An 18,851-nucleotide genomic window follows, 5' to 3' on the forward strand; every position below is an offset into this window, starting at 1 on the left:
CTACACCCTAGGCAGGAAACCAACCCTTAACCACTACTCCCTAGGCAGGTAACCAACCCTTAACCACTACTCCCTAGACAGGAAACCAACCCTTAACCACTACTCCCTAGGCAGGAAACCAACCCAGAATCAACCCTTAACCACTACTCCCTAGGCAGGAAACCAACCCTTAACCACTACTCCCTAGGCAGGTAACCAACCCTTAACCACTACTCCCTAGGCAGGAAACCAACCCAGAATCAACCCTTAACCACTACTCCCTAGGTACATACATCTGGATCACATACTGTAGATATGGAAAATACATTCAATACATATATTGATAGAATATATTTAAAGTGTTTGAGATGAGGTGCATTTGATGATTTGGCTTGACGTTTGGAGTAATCTTTACTCCCCGACCCGAGGTCCCGTTGCTCCCCGACCCGGGGTCCCCGTTGCACCCCGACCCGGGGTCCCGTTGCACCCCGACCCGGGGTCCCGTTGCTCCCTGACCCGGGGTCCCGTTGCTCCCCGACCCGGGGTCCCCGTTGCTCCCCGACCCGGGGTCCCCGTTGCACCCCGACCCGGGGTCCCGTTTCTCCCAGACCCGGGGTCCCGTTGCTCCCCCCGACCCGGGGTCCCGTTGCTCCCCCCGACCCGGGGTCCCGTTGCACCCCCGACCCGGGGTCCCGTTGCTCCCCGACCCGGGGTCCCGTTACACCCCCCCCGACCCGGGGTCCCGTTACACCCCCCGACCCGGGGTCACATACGGGACATTACGGGAAATACTTTCAAAATGATTTCTAGAACAGTGAGGGACAGAAAGCGCTATCGGGGATGACACACAGACATATAATATTTTCAGTTTTATTTGACTAGATATTTAGTTATAGATCAGACCTGGCTCACATGTTGTATGTACATCGTGGACAAAACATTAAGAACACCTGCTCTTTCCATGACAGACTGACCAGGTGAATTCAGGTGAAGGCTATGATCCCTTATTGATGTCACTTGTTAAAACCACTTCAATCTGTGTTGATGAAGGGGAGGAGACAGGTTAAAGAAGGATTTTTAAGCCTTGAGACAATTGAGACATGGATTGTGTATGTGTGCCATTCAGAGGGTGGGCAAGACCAAAGATTTAAGTGCCATTGAATGGGATATGGTAGTAGGTGCCAGGCGCACCGGTTTGGGTCAAGAACTGCAATGATGCTGGATTTTTCATAGTCAACAGTTTCCCGTGTGTTTCAAGAAGGGTGGTCCACCAGCCAAAGGACATCCAGCCAACTGGACACAACTGTGGGAAGCATTGGAGTCGACATGGGCCAGCATCCCTGTGGAACACTTTCGATACCTTGTAGAGTCCAATGCCCCGACGAATTGAGTCTGTTCTGACGGAAAACAGGGGGTGCAACTCAATATTAGGAAGGTGTCCTTAAATGTTTTGTACACTCAGTGTATTTGAAATACTATTGAAAACATATTTGAGGTACGCTTAATTTGGCCATTTGGGACTATTCCATTGTGTCATGTACTGTGCGATGATATATACCTCCAGGGTGCACTATGTATTCCCATCAGAGCAGTGCACCGTGATGATAAGGCGGTAGAATGTCCTCTACTCACCCTAATAAGCTTTGCTTTATGATAATGACCATATCAAACAAAATGTATTAAAGAGTGTGTGTGTCTCCTCTCTGTTCACCCACTGTCCTACGGAGGAGCTCCACCCTACGACGCAGGACTCTTAGCCAGGAGTGTGACCTGACCCTTGAAGTATCGTACACCTCTTTTTCCTGACCCCGTTCCTCTAGCAACCCCCCCCCCCCACCCCAATGGTCACGTTGGGCCCGATGGCGCAGCTCTCTACTATCGGGGCTGTAAGGTCCTGGAGAGACACAGAGCAATGACATGTTAGAACAGGGCATGTAATCATAAACCTGATATAGGATCAGGTCCTGTCCATAGAAAATCTGGTTAAAACAGGGCATGTATTCATAAACCTGATCTAGGATCAGGTCCTGTCCTGTCCATAGAATCGTATTCATTTTGATCTAAAAGGCAAAGCTGATGCTCTGGATTCCTACTGCGTGTGAAGTCCTGTTATTTTGCTGGTCCTGAGGCGCCCTCTTGTGGGACGTATGTGTAAACGTGTGGTTACTGTGCCGTTACAGTGTGTATGGGCTTGAAACCTTCTACCACCGTCTACTAGTGCATATTCAGAAACAACCCCTAGCCTCTAATCCTTGGACACTTGTGTAGATCTGAAAGGAAGGATAAGGTGTCAGCAATATGGAGGAAATACCACCAAGCCAACCAGAGGACAGCAATATGGAGGAAATACCACCAAGCCAACCAGAGGACAGCAATATGGAGGAAATACCACCAAGCCAACCAGAGGACAGCAATATGGAGGAAATACCACCAAGCCAACCAGAGGACAGCAATATGGAGGAAATACCACCAAGCCAACCAGAGGACAGCAATATGGAGGAAATACCACCAAGCCAACCAGAGGACAGCAATATGGAGGAAATACCACCAAGCCAACCAGAGGACAGCAATATGGAGGAAATACCACCAAGCCAACCAGAGGACAGCAATATGGAGGAAATACCACCAAGCCAACCAGAGGACAGCAATATGGAGGAAATACCACCAAGCCAACCAGAGGACAGCAATATGGAGGAAATACCACCAAGCCAACCAGAGGACAGCAATATGGAGGAAATACCACCAAGCCAACCAGAGGACAGCAATATGGAGGAAATACCACCAAGCCAACCAGAGGACAGCAATATGGAGGAAATACCACCAAGCCAACCAGAGGACAGCAATATGGAGGAAATACCACCAAGCCAACCAGAAGACAGCAATATGGAGGAAATACCACCAAGCCAACCAGAGGACAGCAATATGGAGGAAATACCACCAAGCCAACCAGAAGACAGCAATATGGAGGAAATACCACCAAGCCAACCAGAGGACAGCAATATGGAGGAAATACCACCAAGCCAACCAGAGGACAGCAATATGGAGGAAATACCACCAAGCCAACCAGAGGACAGCAATATGGAGGAAATACCACCAAGCCAACCAGAGGACAGCAATATGGAGGAAATACCACCAAGCCAACCAGAGGACAGCAATATGGAGGAAATACCACCAAGCCAACCAGAAGACAGCAATATGGAGGAAATACCACCAAGCCAACCAGAAGACAGCAATATGGAGGAAATACCACCAAGCCAACCAGAGGACAGCAATATGGAGGAAATACCACCAAGCCAACCAGAAGACAGCAATATGGAGGTAATACCACCAAGCCAACCAGAAGACAGCAATATGGAGGAAATACCACCAAGCCAACCAGAGGACAGCAATATGGAGGAAATACCACCAAGCCAACCAGAGGACAGCAATATGGAGGAAATACCACCAAGCCAACCAGAAGACAGCAATATGGAGGAAATACCACCAAGCCAACCAGAGGACAGCAATATGGAGGAAATACCACCAAGCCAACCAGAGGACAGCAATATGGAGGAAATACCACCAAGCCAACCAGAGGACAGCAATATGGAGGAAATACCACCAAGCCAACCAGAGGACAGCAATATGGAGGAAATACCACCAAGCCAACCAGAGGACAGCAATATGGAGGAAATACCACCAAGCCAACCAGAGGACAGCAATATGGAGGAAATACCACCAAGCCAACCAGAGGACAGCAATATGGAGGAAATACCACCAAGCCAACCAGAGGACAGCAATATGGAGGAAATACCACCAAGCCAACCAGAGGACAGCAATATGGAGGAAATACCACCAAGCCAACCAGAGGACAGCAATATGGAGGAAATACCACCAAGCCAACCAGAGGACAGCAATATGGAGGAAATACCACCAAGCCAACCAGAGGACAGCAATATGGAGGAAATACCACCAAGCCAACCAGAGGACAGCAATATGGAGGAAATACCACCAAGCCAACCAGAGGACAGCAATATGGAGGAAATACCACCAAGCCAACCAGAGGACAGCAATATGGAGGAAATACCACCAAGCCAACCAGAGGACAGCAATATGGAGGAAATACCACCAAGCCAACCAGAGGACAGCAATATGGAGGAAATACCACCAAGCCAACCAGAGGACAGCAATATGGAGGAAATACCACCAAGCCAACCAGAGGACAGCAATATGGAGGAAATACCACCAAGCCAACCAGAAGACAGCAATATGGAGGAAATACCACCAAGCCAACCAGAGGACAGCAATATGGAGGAAATACCACCAAGCCAACCAGAGGACAGCAATATGGAGGAAATACCACCAAGCCAACCAGAGGACAGCAATATGGAGGAAATACCACCAAGCCAACCAGAAGACAGCAATATGGAGGAAATACCACCAAGCCAACCAGAGGACAGCAATATGGAGGAAATACCACCAAGCCAACCAGAGGACAGCAATATGGAGGAAATACCACCAAGCCAACCAGAGGACAGCAATATGGAGGAAATACCACCAAGCCAACCAGAGGACAGCAATATGGAGGAAATACCACCAAGCCAACCAGAAGACAGCAATATGGAGGAAATACCACCAAGCCAACCAGAGGACAGCAATATGGAGGAAATACCACCAAGCCAACCAGAAGACAGCAATATGGAGGAAATACCACCAAGCCAACCAGAGGACAGCAATATGGAGGAAATACCACCAAGCCAACCAGAGGACAGCAATATGGAGGAAATACCACCAAGCCAACCAGAGGACAGCAATATGGAGGAAATACCACCAAGCCAACCAGAAGACAGCAATATGGAGGAAATACCACCAAGCCAACCAGAGGACAGCAATATGGAGGAAATACCACCAAGCCAACCAGAAGACAGCAATATGGAGGAAATACCACCAAGCCAACCAGAAGACAGCAATATGGAGGAAATACCACCAAGCCAACCAGAGGACAGCAATATGGAGGAAATACCACCAAGCCAACCAGAGGACAGCAATATGGAGGAAATACCACCAAGCCAACCAGAGGACAGCAATATGGAGGAAATACCACCAAGCCAACCAGAAGACAGCAATATGGAGGAAATACCACCAAGCCAACCAGAGGACAGCAATATGGAGGAAATACCACCAAGCCAACCAGAGGACAGCAATATGGAGGAAATACCACCAAGCCAACCAGAGGACAGCAATATGGAGGAAATACCACCAAGCCAACCAGAGGACAGCAATATGGAGGAAATACCACCAAGCCAACCAGAGGACAGCAATATGGAGGAAATACCACCAAGCCAACCAGAAGACAGCAATATGGAGGAAATACCACCAAGCCAACCAGAGGACAGCAATATGGAGGAAATACCACCAAGCCAACCAGAGGACAGCAATATGGAGGAAATACCACCAAGCCAACCAGAGGACAGCAATATGGAGGAAATACCACCAAGCCAACCAGAGGACAGCAATATGGAGGAAATACCACCAAGCCAACCAGAGGACAGCAATATGGAGGAAATACCACCAAGCCAACCAGAGGACAGCAATATGGAGGAAATACCACCAAGCCAACCAGAGGACAGCAATATGGAGGAAATACCACCAAGCCAACCAGAGGACAGCAATATGGAGGAAATACCACCAAGCCAACCAGAGGACAGCAATATGGAGGAAATACCACCAAGCCAACCAGAGGACAGCAATATGGAGGAAATACCACCAAGCCAACCAGAGGACAGCAATATGGAGGAAATACCACCAAGCCAACCAGAGGACAGCAATATGGAGGAAATACCACCAAGCCAACCAGAGGACAGCAATATGGAGGAAATACCACCAAGCCAACCAGAGGACAGCAATATGGAGGAAATACCACCAAGCCAACCAGAGGACAGCAATATGGAGGAAATACCACCAAGCCAACCAGAGGACAGCAATATGGAGGAAATACCACCAAGCCAACCAGAGGACAGCAATATGGAGGAAATACCACCAAGCCAACCAGAGGACAGCAATATGGAGGAAATACCACCAAGCCAACCAGAGGACAGCAATATGGAGGAAATACCACCAAGCCAACCAGAGGACAGCAATATGGAGGAAATACCACCAAGCCAACCAGAAGACAGCAATATGGAGGAAATACCACCAAGCCAACCAGAGGACAGCAATATGGAGGAAATACCACCAAGCCAACCAGAGGACAGCAATATGGAGGAAATACCACCAAGCCAACCAGAAGACAGCAATATGGAGGAAATACCACCAAGCCAACCAGAGGACAGCAATATGGAGGAAATACCACCAAGCCAACCAGAGGACAGCAATATGGAGGAAATACCACCAAGCCAACCAGAGGACAGCAATATGGAGGAAATACCACCAAGCCAACCAGAGGACAGCAATATGGAGGAAATACCACCAAGCCAACCAGAGGACAGCAATATGGAGGAAATACCACCAAGCCAACCAGAGGACAGCAATATGGAGGAAATACCACCAAGCCAACCAGAGGACAGCAATATGGAGGAAATACCACCAAGCCAACCAGAGGACAGCAATATGGAGGAAATACCACCAAGCCAACCAGAGGACAGCAATATGGAGGAAATACCACCAAGCCAACCAGAGGACAGCAATATGGAGGAAATACCACCAAGCCAACCAGAGGACAGCAATATGGAGGAAATACCACCAAGCCAACCAGAGGACAGCAATATGGAGGAAATACCACCAAGCCAACCAGAGGACAGCAATATGGAGGAAATACCACCAAGCCAACCAGAAGACAGCAATATGGAGGAAATACCACCAAGCCAACCAGAGGACAGCAATATGGAGGAAATACCACCAAGCCAACCAGAGGACAGCAATATGGAGGAAATACCACCAAGCCAACCAGAGGACAGCAATATGGAGGAAATACCACCAAGCCAACCAGAGGACAGCAATATGGAGGAAATACCACCAAGCCAACCAGAGGACAGCAATATGGAGGAAATACCACCAAGCCAACCAGAGGACAGCAATATGGAGGAAATACCACCAAGCCAACCAGAGGACAGCAATATGGAGGAAATACCACCAAGCCAACCAGAGGACAGCAATATGGAGGAAATACCACCAAGCCAACCAGAAGACAGCAATATGGAGGAAATACCACCAAGCCAACCAGAGGACAGCAATATGGAGGAAATACCACCAAGCCAACCAGAGGACAGCAATATGGAGGAAATACCACCAAGCCAACCAGAGGACAGCAATATGGAGGAAATACCACCAAGCCAACCAGAGGACAGCAATATGGAGGAAATACCACCAAGCCAACCAGAGGACAGCAATATGGAGGAAATACCACCAAGCCAACCAGAGGACAGCAATATGGAGGAAATACCACCAAGCCAACCAGAGGACAGCAATATGGAGGAAATACCACCAAGCCAACCAGAGGACAGCAATATGGAGGAAATACCACCAAGCCAACCAGAGGACAGCAATATGGAGGAAATACCACCAAGCCAACCAGAGGACAGCAATATGGAGGAAATACCACCAAGCCAACCAGAGGACAGCAATATGGAGGAAATACCACCAAGCCAACCAGAGGACAGCAATATGGAGGAAATACCACCAAGCCAACCAGAGGACAGCAATATGGAGGAAATACCACCAAGCCAACCAGAGGACAGCAATATGGAGGAAATACCACCAAGCCAACCAGAGGACAGCAATATGGAGGAAATACCACCAAGCCAACCAGAGGACAGCAATATGGAGGAAATACCACCAAGCCAACCAGAGGACAGCAATATGGAGGAAATACCACCAAGCCAACCAGAGGACAGCAATATGGAGGAAATACCACCAAGCCAACCAGAGGACAGCAATATGGAGGAAATACCACCAAGCCAACCAGAGGACAGCAATATGGAGGAAATACCACCAAGCCAACCAGAGGACAGCAATATGGAGGAAATACCACCAAGCCAACCAGAGGACAGCAATATGGAGGAAATACCACCAAGCCAACCAGAGGACAGCAATATGGAGGAAATACCACCAAGCCAACCAGAGGACAGCAATATGGAGGAAATACCACCAAGCCAACCAGAGGACAGCAATATGGAGGAAATACCACCAAGCCAACCAGAGGACAGCAATATGGAGGAAATACCACCAAGCCAACCAGAGGACAGCAATATGGAGGAAATACCACCAAGCCAACCAGAGGACAGCAATATGGAGGAAATACCACCAAGCCAACCAGAGGACAGCAATATGGAGGAAATACCACCAAGCCAACCAGAGGACAGCAATATGGAGGAAATACCACCAAGCCAACCAGAAGACAGCAATATGGAGGAAATACCACCAAGCCAACCAGAGGACAGCAATATGGAGGAAATACCACCAAGCCAACCAGAGGACAGCAATATGGAGGAAATACCACCAAGCCAACCAGAGGACAGCAATATGGAGGAAATACCACCAAGCCAACCAGAGGACAGCAATATGGAGGAAATACCACCAAGCCAACCAGAGGACAGCAATATGGAGGAAATACCACCAAGCCAACCAGAGGACAGCAATATGGAGGAAATACCACCAAGCCAACCAGAGGACAGCAATATGGAGGAAATACCACCAAGCCAACCAGAGGACAGCAATATGGAGGAAATACCACCAAGCCAACCAGAGGACAGCAATATGGAGGAAATACCACCAAGCCAACCAGAGGACAGCAATATGGAGGAAATACCACCAAGCCAACCAGAGGACAGCAATATGGAGGAAATACCACCAAGCCAACCAGAGGACAGCAATATGGAGGAAATACCACCAAGCCAACCAGAGGACAGCAATATGGAGGAAATACCACCAAGCCAACCAGAGGACAGCAATATGGAGGAAATACCACCAAGCCAACCAGAGGACAGCAATATGGAGGAAATACCACCAAGCCAACCAGAGGACAGCAATATGGAGGAAATACCACCAAGCCAACCAGAAGACAGCAATATGGAGGAAATACCACCAAGCCAACCAGAGGACAGCAATATGGAGGAAATACCACCAAGCCAACCAGAGGACAGCAATATGGAGGAAATACCACCAAGCCAACCAGAGGACAGCAATATGGAGGAAATACCACCAAGCCAACCAGAGGACAGCAATATGGAGGAAATACCACCAAGCCAACCAGAGGACAGCAATATGGAGGAAATACCACCAAGCCAACCAGAGGACAGCAATATGGAGGAAATACCACCAAGCCAACCAGAGGACAGCAATATGGAGGAAATACCACCAAGCCAACCAGAGGACAGCAATATGGAGGAAATACCACCAAGCCAACCAGAGGACAGCAATATGGAGGAAATACCACCAAGCCAACCAGAGGACAGCAATATGGAGGAAATACCACCAAGCCAACCAGAGGACAGCAATATGGAGGAAATACCACCAAGCCAACCAGAAGACAGCAATATGGAGGAAATACCACCAAGCCAACCAGAGGACAGCAATATGGAGGAAATACCACCAAGCCAACCAGAGGACAGCAATATGGAGGAAATACCACCAAGCCAACCAGAGGACAGCAATATGGAGGAAATACCACCAAGCCAACCAGAGGACAGCAATATGGAGGAAATACCACCAAGCCAACCAGAGGACAGCAATATGGAGGAAATACCACCAAGCCAACCAGAGGACAGCAATATGGAGGAAATACCACCAAGCCAACCAGAGGACAGCAATATGGAGGAAATACCACCAAGCCAACCAGAGGACAGCAATATGGAGGAAATACCACCAAGCCAACCAGAGGACAGCAATATGGAGGAAATACCACCAAGCCAACCAGAGGACAGCAATATGGAGGAAATACCACCAAGCCAACCAGAGGACAGCAATATGGAGGAAATACCACCAAGCCAACCAGAGGACAGCAATATGGAGGAAATACCACCAAGCCAACCAGAGGACAGCAATATGGAGGAAATACCACCAAGCCAACCAGAGGACAGCAATATGGAGGAAATACCACCAAGCCAACCAGAGGACAGCAATATGGAGGAAATACCACCAAGCCAACCAGAAGACAGCAATATGGAGGAAATACCACCAAGCCAACCAGAGGACAGCAATATGGAGGAAATACCACCAAGCCAACCAGAAGACAGCAATATGGAGGAAATACCACCAAGCCAACCAGAGGACAGCAATATGGAGGAAATACCACCAAGCCAACCAGAGGACAGCAATATGGAGGAAATACCACCAAGCCAACCAGAGGACAGCAATATGGAGGAAATACCACCAAGCCAACCAGAGGACAGCAATATGGAGGAAATACCACCAAGCCAACCAGAGGACAGCAATATGGAGGAAATACCACCAAGCCAACCAGAGGACAGCAATATGGAGGAAATACCACCAAGCCAACCAGAGGACAGCAATATGGAGGAAATACCACCAAGCCAACCAGAGGACAGCAATATGGAGGAAATACCACCAAGCCAACCAGAGGACAGCAATATGGAGGAAATACCACCAAGCCAACCAGAGGACAGCAATATGGAGGAAATACCACCAAGCCAACCAGAGGACAGCAATATGGAGGAAATACCACCAAGCCAACCAGAGGACAGCAATATGGAGGAAATACCACCAAGCCAACCAGAGGACAGCAATATGGAGGAAATACCACCAAGCCAACCAGAGGACAGCAATATGGAGGAAATACCACCAAGCCAACCAGAGGACAGCAATATGGAGGAAATACCACCAAGCCAACCAGAGGACAGCAATATGGAGGAAATACCACCAAGCCAACCAGAGGACAGCAATATGGAGGAAATACCACCAAGCCAACCAGAGGACAGCAATATGGAGGAAATACCACCAAGCCAACCAGAGGACAGCAATATGGAGGAAATACCACCAAGCCAACCAGAGGACAGCAATATGGAGGAAATACCACCAAGCCAACCAGAGGACAGCAATATGGAGGAAATACCACCAAGCCAACCAGAGGACAGCAATATGGAGGAAATACCACCAAGCCAACCAGAGGACAGCAATATGGAGGAAATACCACCAAGCCAACCAGAGGACAGCAATATGGAGGAAATACCACCAAGCCAACCAGAGGACAGCAATATGGAGGAAATACCACCAAGCCAACCAGAGGACAGCAATATGGAGGAAATACCACCAAGCCAACCAGAGGACAGCAATATGGAGGTAATACCACCAAGCCAACCAGAAGACAGCAATATGGAGGAAATACCACCAAGCCAACCAGAAGACAGCAATATGGAGGAAATACCACCAAGCCAACCAGAAGACAGCAATATGGAGGTAATACCACCAAGCCAACCAGAGGACAGCAATATGGAGGAAATACCACCAAGCCAACCAGAGGACAGCAATATGGAGGAAATACCACCAAGCCAACCAGAGGACAGCAATATGGAGGAAATACCACCAAGCCAACCAGAGGACAGCAATATGGAGGAAATACCACCAAGCCAACCAGAGGACAGCAATATGGAGGAAATACCACCAAGCCAACCAGAGGACAGCAATATGGAGGTAATACCACCAAGCCAACCAGAGGACAGCAATATGGAGGAAATAGCACCAAGCCAACCAGAAGACAGCAATATGGAGGAAATACCACCAAGCCAACCAGAGGACAGCAATATGGAGGAAATACCACCAAGCCAACCAGAGGACAGCAATATGGAGGAAATACCACCAAGCCAACCAGAGGACAGCAATATGGAGGAAATACCACCAAGCCAACCAGAGGACAGCAATATGGAGGAAATACCACCAAGCCAACCAGAAGACAGCAATATGGAGGAAATACCACCAAGCCAACCAGAGGACAGCAATATGGAGGAAATACCAACGCTAGTTGAGAGGTGATGAGACTCAGGGACCCCCATTGGTTCTGGAATAGATATGGTGCAAATAACGTTTGCAATTTGGCATCAATAACATGACAGTAATTCTACCTCAAACACAAACGTGTGAATACCAATTAAACTAAAACCAACCATCGTAGGTTGACTCAATAAGGTTACATGACTTTAGCTAGTAGACATACTAATGATCTACTGTCCAGAGGGTAACAGCAAACAGCTCAATGTCTTCCCAAAATAAAGTTAGCACTCTTGACTCAAGAGATGCTAATCAATCCATCTCTGAAACCTCTCAAAAAGCCAGACTAAAATAATACAGCTAGCTAGGGGTAGCTACAAGTCAAGTAGTAGGCTACTCACCCCTCGCCATAAGACAAAAACAACTTAGGGGCAGCAGGTAGCCTAGCGGTTCATAGCGTTGGGCCAGTAATCAAAATGTTGCTGGTTCGAATCCCTGAGCCAACTAGGTGAAAAATCTGTCTGTGCCTTTGAGTAAGGAAAGCACTTAACCCTAACTGCTCCTGTAAGTCACTCTGGATAAGAGTGTCTGCTAAATGACAAATCAAGAACGCTAAGGTTCACCTTCTAAGTTAGCTAGCTATTTAACTAGCAAGCTTGACTGTCAGTTTATAAAAGCCAAAGAATGCTTAGAACGTTATGAATTTCTCATGCACTTAAATGGCTAGACAAATAAACTTGGCAACAAAAAAAACGTCCCTTTTTCAGGACCCTGTCCTTCAAAGATATTTAGATATTTACGAAATAACTTCACAGATCAGTTTCCCTATGCTTGTTCAATGACCCATAAACAATGAATGAACATGCACCTGTGGAACGGTCATTAAGACACTAACAGCTTACAGATGGTAGGCAATTAAGGACTCTGAAAAACAACAAAAGAAAGATGCCCAGGGTCCCTGCTCATCTGCGTGAATGAGCCTTAGGCATACTGTGAGGAGGCATGAGGACTGCAGATCTGGCCAGGGCAATAAATTGCAATGTCTGTACTGTGAGACGCCTAAGACAGCGTTACAGGGAGACAGGACGGACAGCTGATCGTCCTCACAGTGGCAGGCCACGTGTAACAACACCTTCACAGGATCGGTACATCCGAACATGTTTTATGTTTTTAATAGTATTTCACATACACTGAGTTTACAGGATGGCAACAACTGCCCGAGTTACACCAGGAACGCACAATCCCTCCATCAGTGCTCAGACTGTCTGCAATAGGTTACACTGGTGTAAAGCCATAACACACACGTTTTTCCAGCAACAGACTATGATCAATAATGTCAAAAGACGCACTGAAGTCTAACAAAACAGGCCCCACAATATTTTTATACATTTTTCTCAGCCAATCATCAGTCTGTGTATATTGTCAATTTGTTTACTGTAAAATTGCATTGTATCTGGTCAAACACCCCTTTTTTCCAAATGTTTACTAATGGTTGGTCACAGGCTGATTGGTCAGCTATTTGGACCAGTTAAGGGGGCTTTACTATTCTTATGTAGGGGAATAGCTTTTGCTTCCCTCCAGGCCTGGGGCACACTTAATATTAGGCTTAAATTGAATATATGGCAAATAGGAGTGGCAATATCGTCGGCTATTATCCTCACTAATTTTCCATCCAAGTTGTCAGACCCCGGTGGCTTGTCATTGTTGATAGACAACAATAATTTTTTCACCTCTTCCACACCACTCACTTTACGGAATTCTAAATTACAATGTTTGGATGGAAACCTAGCTACAGAGATATAAAAACAGATATTAAAAGGTGACAGAGCTAGAGCGGTGTTTGTCAGTCCATGAGACATCCCAAAAGCCGGTCTTCTTGCAAAATCTGTATTATGACCCTTCTATGGAAAGATGACTCTCACGATGATCTTCTCCATTTTTCTTTATGACCTCCACAAGCATCTTGGGACTCGTCTGAAGCCGGTACAGCCCAACTGCCAACTTCTGTCTAGCGTCCAAACTAGGGCTGACCCCATTTTGTCGACTAGTCGATTGTTTGGTCGATAGGCTGTTGGTCGACCAAGATGTTTTTTTTTAGTCGAGCAGTCTCAAATATATATGTGAGTCGTTTCAGAAAACTAGGCCTATGTCGCACATCACTACTTCACAGGAGAGCCATTTGAACGTCTTTTTATGTATTTTTTTTAAAAATGTGTTAATGTTTTTGGGTAAAAATGCCTTCTGGAACATCATGTGCCTGAATAACAAACTTGTAAATATGAATATAATTGTTAAAATACAAGCCTAGTTGGTTTAGGCACAGAAAAAGTGGGCAACCTTCCTGCTAGCAATAATTGGCTGAGATAATGAGTGGGCTGGACATGCCGAGAGATAACTTCGGATTGGTCTGCCATGTAACACGCTTCTGTCTATAACATGAGCTGGTCAGTATGTGTAGGTAATCCTTTCTAACGCTGCTTATTAAAGTTATCATGAAGAACTGCAAAAGTGTTGCTCTCCACTTTCTGGAGGACCGAGTTTTGAAATCAGTGGAATTAGAGTATTATAGCTAAGGAGATGGAGAAAATTCAGGCGTTTTATTGCAAATATGCAGATGGAGTCAAAAAGAGAACACACACAGGGCTGTTGTATAAAACACCTGTCTCCGGATTACATCTTCAAACTAAGGGCAACCATGGCATCTGTGACAGAGAGGGAGAAGCATCAATCCATGTATACATTTTCAGATATTACACATTTCTAATTTGGTCAGAAAGTCATTTTCATTCCAAGTTCAAGTGCACTGTTAGCTAGCTAGCTAACGTTAGCTGGCTGGCTCGCTAGCTAATGTTACGTGTATGATCTGTGTAGTAATATTATTCGTATCTCAGAGCCATTTGCATTGCTAGTTATAGCCTAATGTTAGCTAGCTAACATTGAACCTGGTTGGTTAGCTACCTGCAGATTCATGCAAGGTAGTAACGTTATGAGTTGGGATTATGGTTCATTGTTTAGCTAGCAAGCTACATGTCTTAACAAAAGACTCCACTATGCAAGTAACTATTTCAATAGAATGTTTATGATGTCACTGCGACAAATGTCGAGTTTGGTGAGGGCCAAACTTGGTGGGTGTCAAATTAGCTAGCCGGGATGGCCGGGCTATGTACTCAAAATATTGCAAAATGTGCTTTCGCCGTAAGGCTATTTTAAAATCTGACACCGCGATTGCATAAAGGAGTTCTGTATCTATAATTCTTAAAATAATTATGTATTTTGTGAACGTTAATCGTGAGTAATTTAGTAAATTCACCGGAAGTTTGCGGTGGGTATGCTAGTTCTGAACATCACATGCTAATGTAAAAAGCTGGGTTTTGATATAAATATGAACTTGATTGAACAAAACATGCATTTATTGTGTAACATAATGTCCTAGGAGTGTCATCTGATGAAGATCATCAAAGGTTAGTGCTGCATTTAGCTGTGGTTTTGGTTTTTGTGACATATATGCTTGCTTTGAAAATGGCTGTGTGATTATTTTTGGCAGGGTACTCTCCTGACATAATCTAATGTTTTGCTTTCGCTGTAAAGCCTTTTTGAAATCGGACAATGTGGTTAGATTAACGAGAGTCTTGTCTTAAAAATGGTGTAAAATAGTCATATGTTTGAGAAATTGAAGTTATAGCATTTTTGACGTATTTGTATTTCGCGCCACGCGATTCCACTGGCTGTTGACTAGGTGGGACGCAAACGTCCCACCCTGCCCAGGGAGGTTATATGTAAGTGCTTTAATATGTTTGGACCCCAGGAAGAGTAAATGCTGCTTTGGCAGGAAGGAATTGGGATCCATAATAAATACAAATACAAAAGTACTACTGCAAAAAATGTGGCAAAGCAATTCACTTTTTGTCCTGAATGCAAAGTGTTAGTAATGTTTTTGGGCAAATCTAATGAGTACCCACTCTCCATATTTTCAAGCATAGTGGTGGCTGCATCATGTTATGGGTATGCTTGTAATCGGTAAGGACTGGGGAGTTTTTCCGGATAAAAAATAAACGGAATGGAACTAAGCACAGGCAAAATCCTAGAGGAAAACCTGGTTCAGTCTGCTTTTCACCAGGCACTGGGAGATACATTCACCTTTCAGCAGGACAGTAACCTAAAACACAAGGTGAAATCTACACTGGAGTTGCTTACTAAGAAGACAGTGAATGTTTCTGAGTGGCCGTGTTACAGTTTTGACCTAAATCTACTTGAAAATTAATGATAAGACCTGAATAAGGTTGTCTAGCAATGATCAACAACCAATTTATAAGAGCTTGAAGAATTTTGAATAGAATAATGGGTAAATGTGGGTAGGAGCGTTGGGCCAGTAACTGAAAGGTTGCTGGATCGAAACCCTGAGCTGACAATGTAAATGTTTTTTATTGGTGCTTACTCCCAACCACTACTGGAATCTGCTTGTTCACATAACTAGTCACAATGTCCAACAAGACTCCAGATATAACACCTTTTATGCCTTCTTCTTCTTCTGCTCTATCGAGATGTAGGAAATGAAAACGAAACACCTCCTTGACTATATCTGACTCTACACTGACTGACTCTACCTTTCCTAATACCTCCTTGACTATATCTTCTGGTGAAAGAATTACATTTCATGAATGGCCTCATGTATTATTGCTTAATCAGGATACTTCTAGAAGGATCAGATCAGCCTATGGTATATTTAATATGATATACTTCTGATCAGTCTATGGTATATTTAATATGATATACTTCTGATCAGTCTATGGTATATTTAATATGATATACTTCTGATCAGTCTATGGTATATTTAATATGATATACTTCTAGAAGGATCAGATCAGCCTATGGTATATTAAATATGATATACAGTTGAAGTTGGAAGTTTACATACACTTAGGTTGGAGTCATTAAAACTAGTTTTTCAACCACTCCACAAATTTCTTGTTAACAAACTATAGTTTTGGCAAGTCGGTTAGGACATCTACTTTGTGCATGACACAAGTAATATTTCCAACAATTGTTTCCAGACAGATTATTTCACTTATAATTCACTGTATCACAATTCCAGCGGGTCAGAAGTTTACATACACTAAGTTGACTGTGCCTTTAAACAGCTTGGAAAATCCCAGAAAATTATGTCATGGCTTTAGAAGCTTCTGATAGGCTAATTGACATAATTTGAGTCAATTGGAGGTGTACCTGTGGATGTATTTCAAGGCCTACCTTTAAACTTAGTGCCTCTTTGCTTGACATCATGGGAAAATCAAAAGAAATCAGCCAAGACCTCAGAAAAAAATTGTAGACCTCCACAAGTCTGGTTCATCCTTGGGAGCAATTTCCAAACCCCTGAAGGTACCACGTTCATCTGTACAAACAATAGTACACAAGTATAAACACCATGAGACCACGCAGCCGTCATATCGCTCAGGAAGGAGACGCGTTCTGTCTCCTAGAGATGAACGTACTTTGGTACGAAAAGTACAAATCAATCCCAGAACAACAGCAAATGACCCCAAGCATACTTCCAAAGTTGTGGCAAAATGGCTTAAGGACAATAAAGTCAAGGTATTGGAGTGGCCATCACAAAGCCCTGACATCAATCCTATAGATTTGTGGGCAGAACTGAGAAAGCGTGTGCGAGCAAGGAGGACTACAAACCTGACTCAGTTACAACAGCTCTGTCAGGAGGAATGGGCCAAAATTCACCCAACTTATTGTGAGAAGCTTGTGGAAGGGTACCAGAAACATTTGACCCAAGTTAAACAATTTAAAGGCAATGCTAACAAATACCAAATGTATGTAAACTTCCGACTTCAACTGTACTTATAGAAGGATCAGATCAGCCTATGGTATGTTTCATATCAGGACACACAACTGCAATGCATATTGACCGCTTGTCTTCTTCAGGCAGAGTGAAGATTAGCAGCACGATGAAGACTCTAGCAGCACGAATAAGACTCTAGCAGCACGAATAAGACTCTAGCAGCACGAATAAGACTCTAGCAGCACGAATAAGACTCTAGCAGCACGAATAAGACTCTAGCAGCACGAATAAGACTCTAGCAGCACGAATAAGACTCTAGCAGCACGAATAAGATTCTAGCAGCACGAATAAGATTCCAGCAGCACAAATAAGACTCCAGCAGCCCGAAGAAGACTCCAGCAGCCCGAAGAAGACTCCAGCAGCCCGATGAAGACTCCAGCAGCCCGATGAAGACTCCAGCAGCCCGATGAAGACTCTAGCAGCACGATGAAGACTCTAGCAGCACGAATAAGACTCCAGCAGCCCGATGAAGACTCCAGCAGCCCGATGAAGACTCCAGCAGCCCGATGAAGACTCCAGCAGCCCGATGAAGACTCTAGCAGCCTGAAGAAGACTCTAGCAGCATGAAGAAGACTCTAGCAGCATGAAGAAGACTCTAGCAGCATGAAGAAGACTCTAGCAGCCCGATGAAGACTCTAGCAGCCCGATGAAGACTCCAGCAGCCCGATGAAGACTCCAGCAGCCCGATGAAGACTCTAGCAGCACGATGAAGACTCTAGCAGCCCGATGAAGACTCCAGCAGCCCGATGAAGACTCTAGCAGCATGAAGAAGACTCTAGCAGCATGAAGAAGACTCTAGCAGCCTGAAGAAGACTCTAGCAGCATGAAGAAGACTCTAGCAGCATGAAGAAGACTCTAGCAGCCTGAAGAAGACTCTAGCAGCATGAAGAAGACTCTAGCAGCATGAAGAAGACTCTAGCAGCATGAAGAAGACTCTAGCAGCATGAAGAAGACTCTAGCAGCATGAAGAAGACTCTAGCAGCATGAAGAAGACTCTAGCAGCACGAAGAAGACTCTAGCAATTGAAACGTGTTGCAGTTGTTTTTAGACAGTAAGAATGAAATACAAAATAACAGACAAAAGAACGACACAGAAACATTTCTTT

Source organism: Salmo salar, chromosome ssa12 (assembly GCF_905237065.1).
Source record: "Salmo salar chromosome ssa12, Ssal_v3.1, whole genome shotgun sequence".
Taxonomy (NCBI): domain Eukaryota; kingdom Metazoa; phylum Chordata; class Actinopteri; order Salmoniformes; family Salmonidae; genus Salmo; species Salmo salar.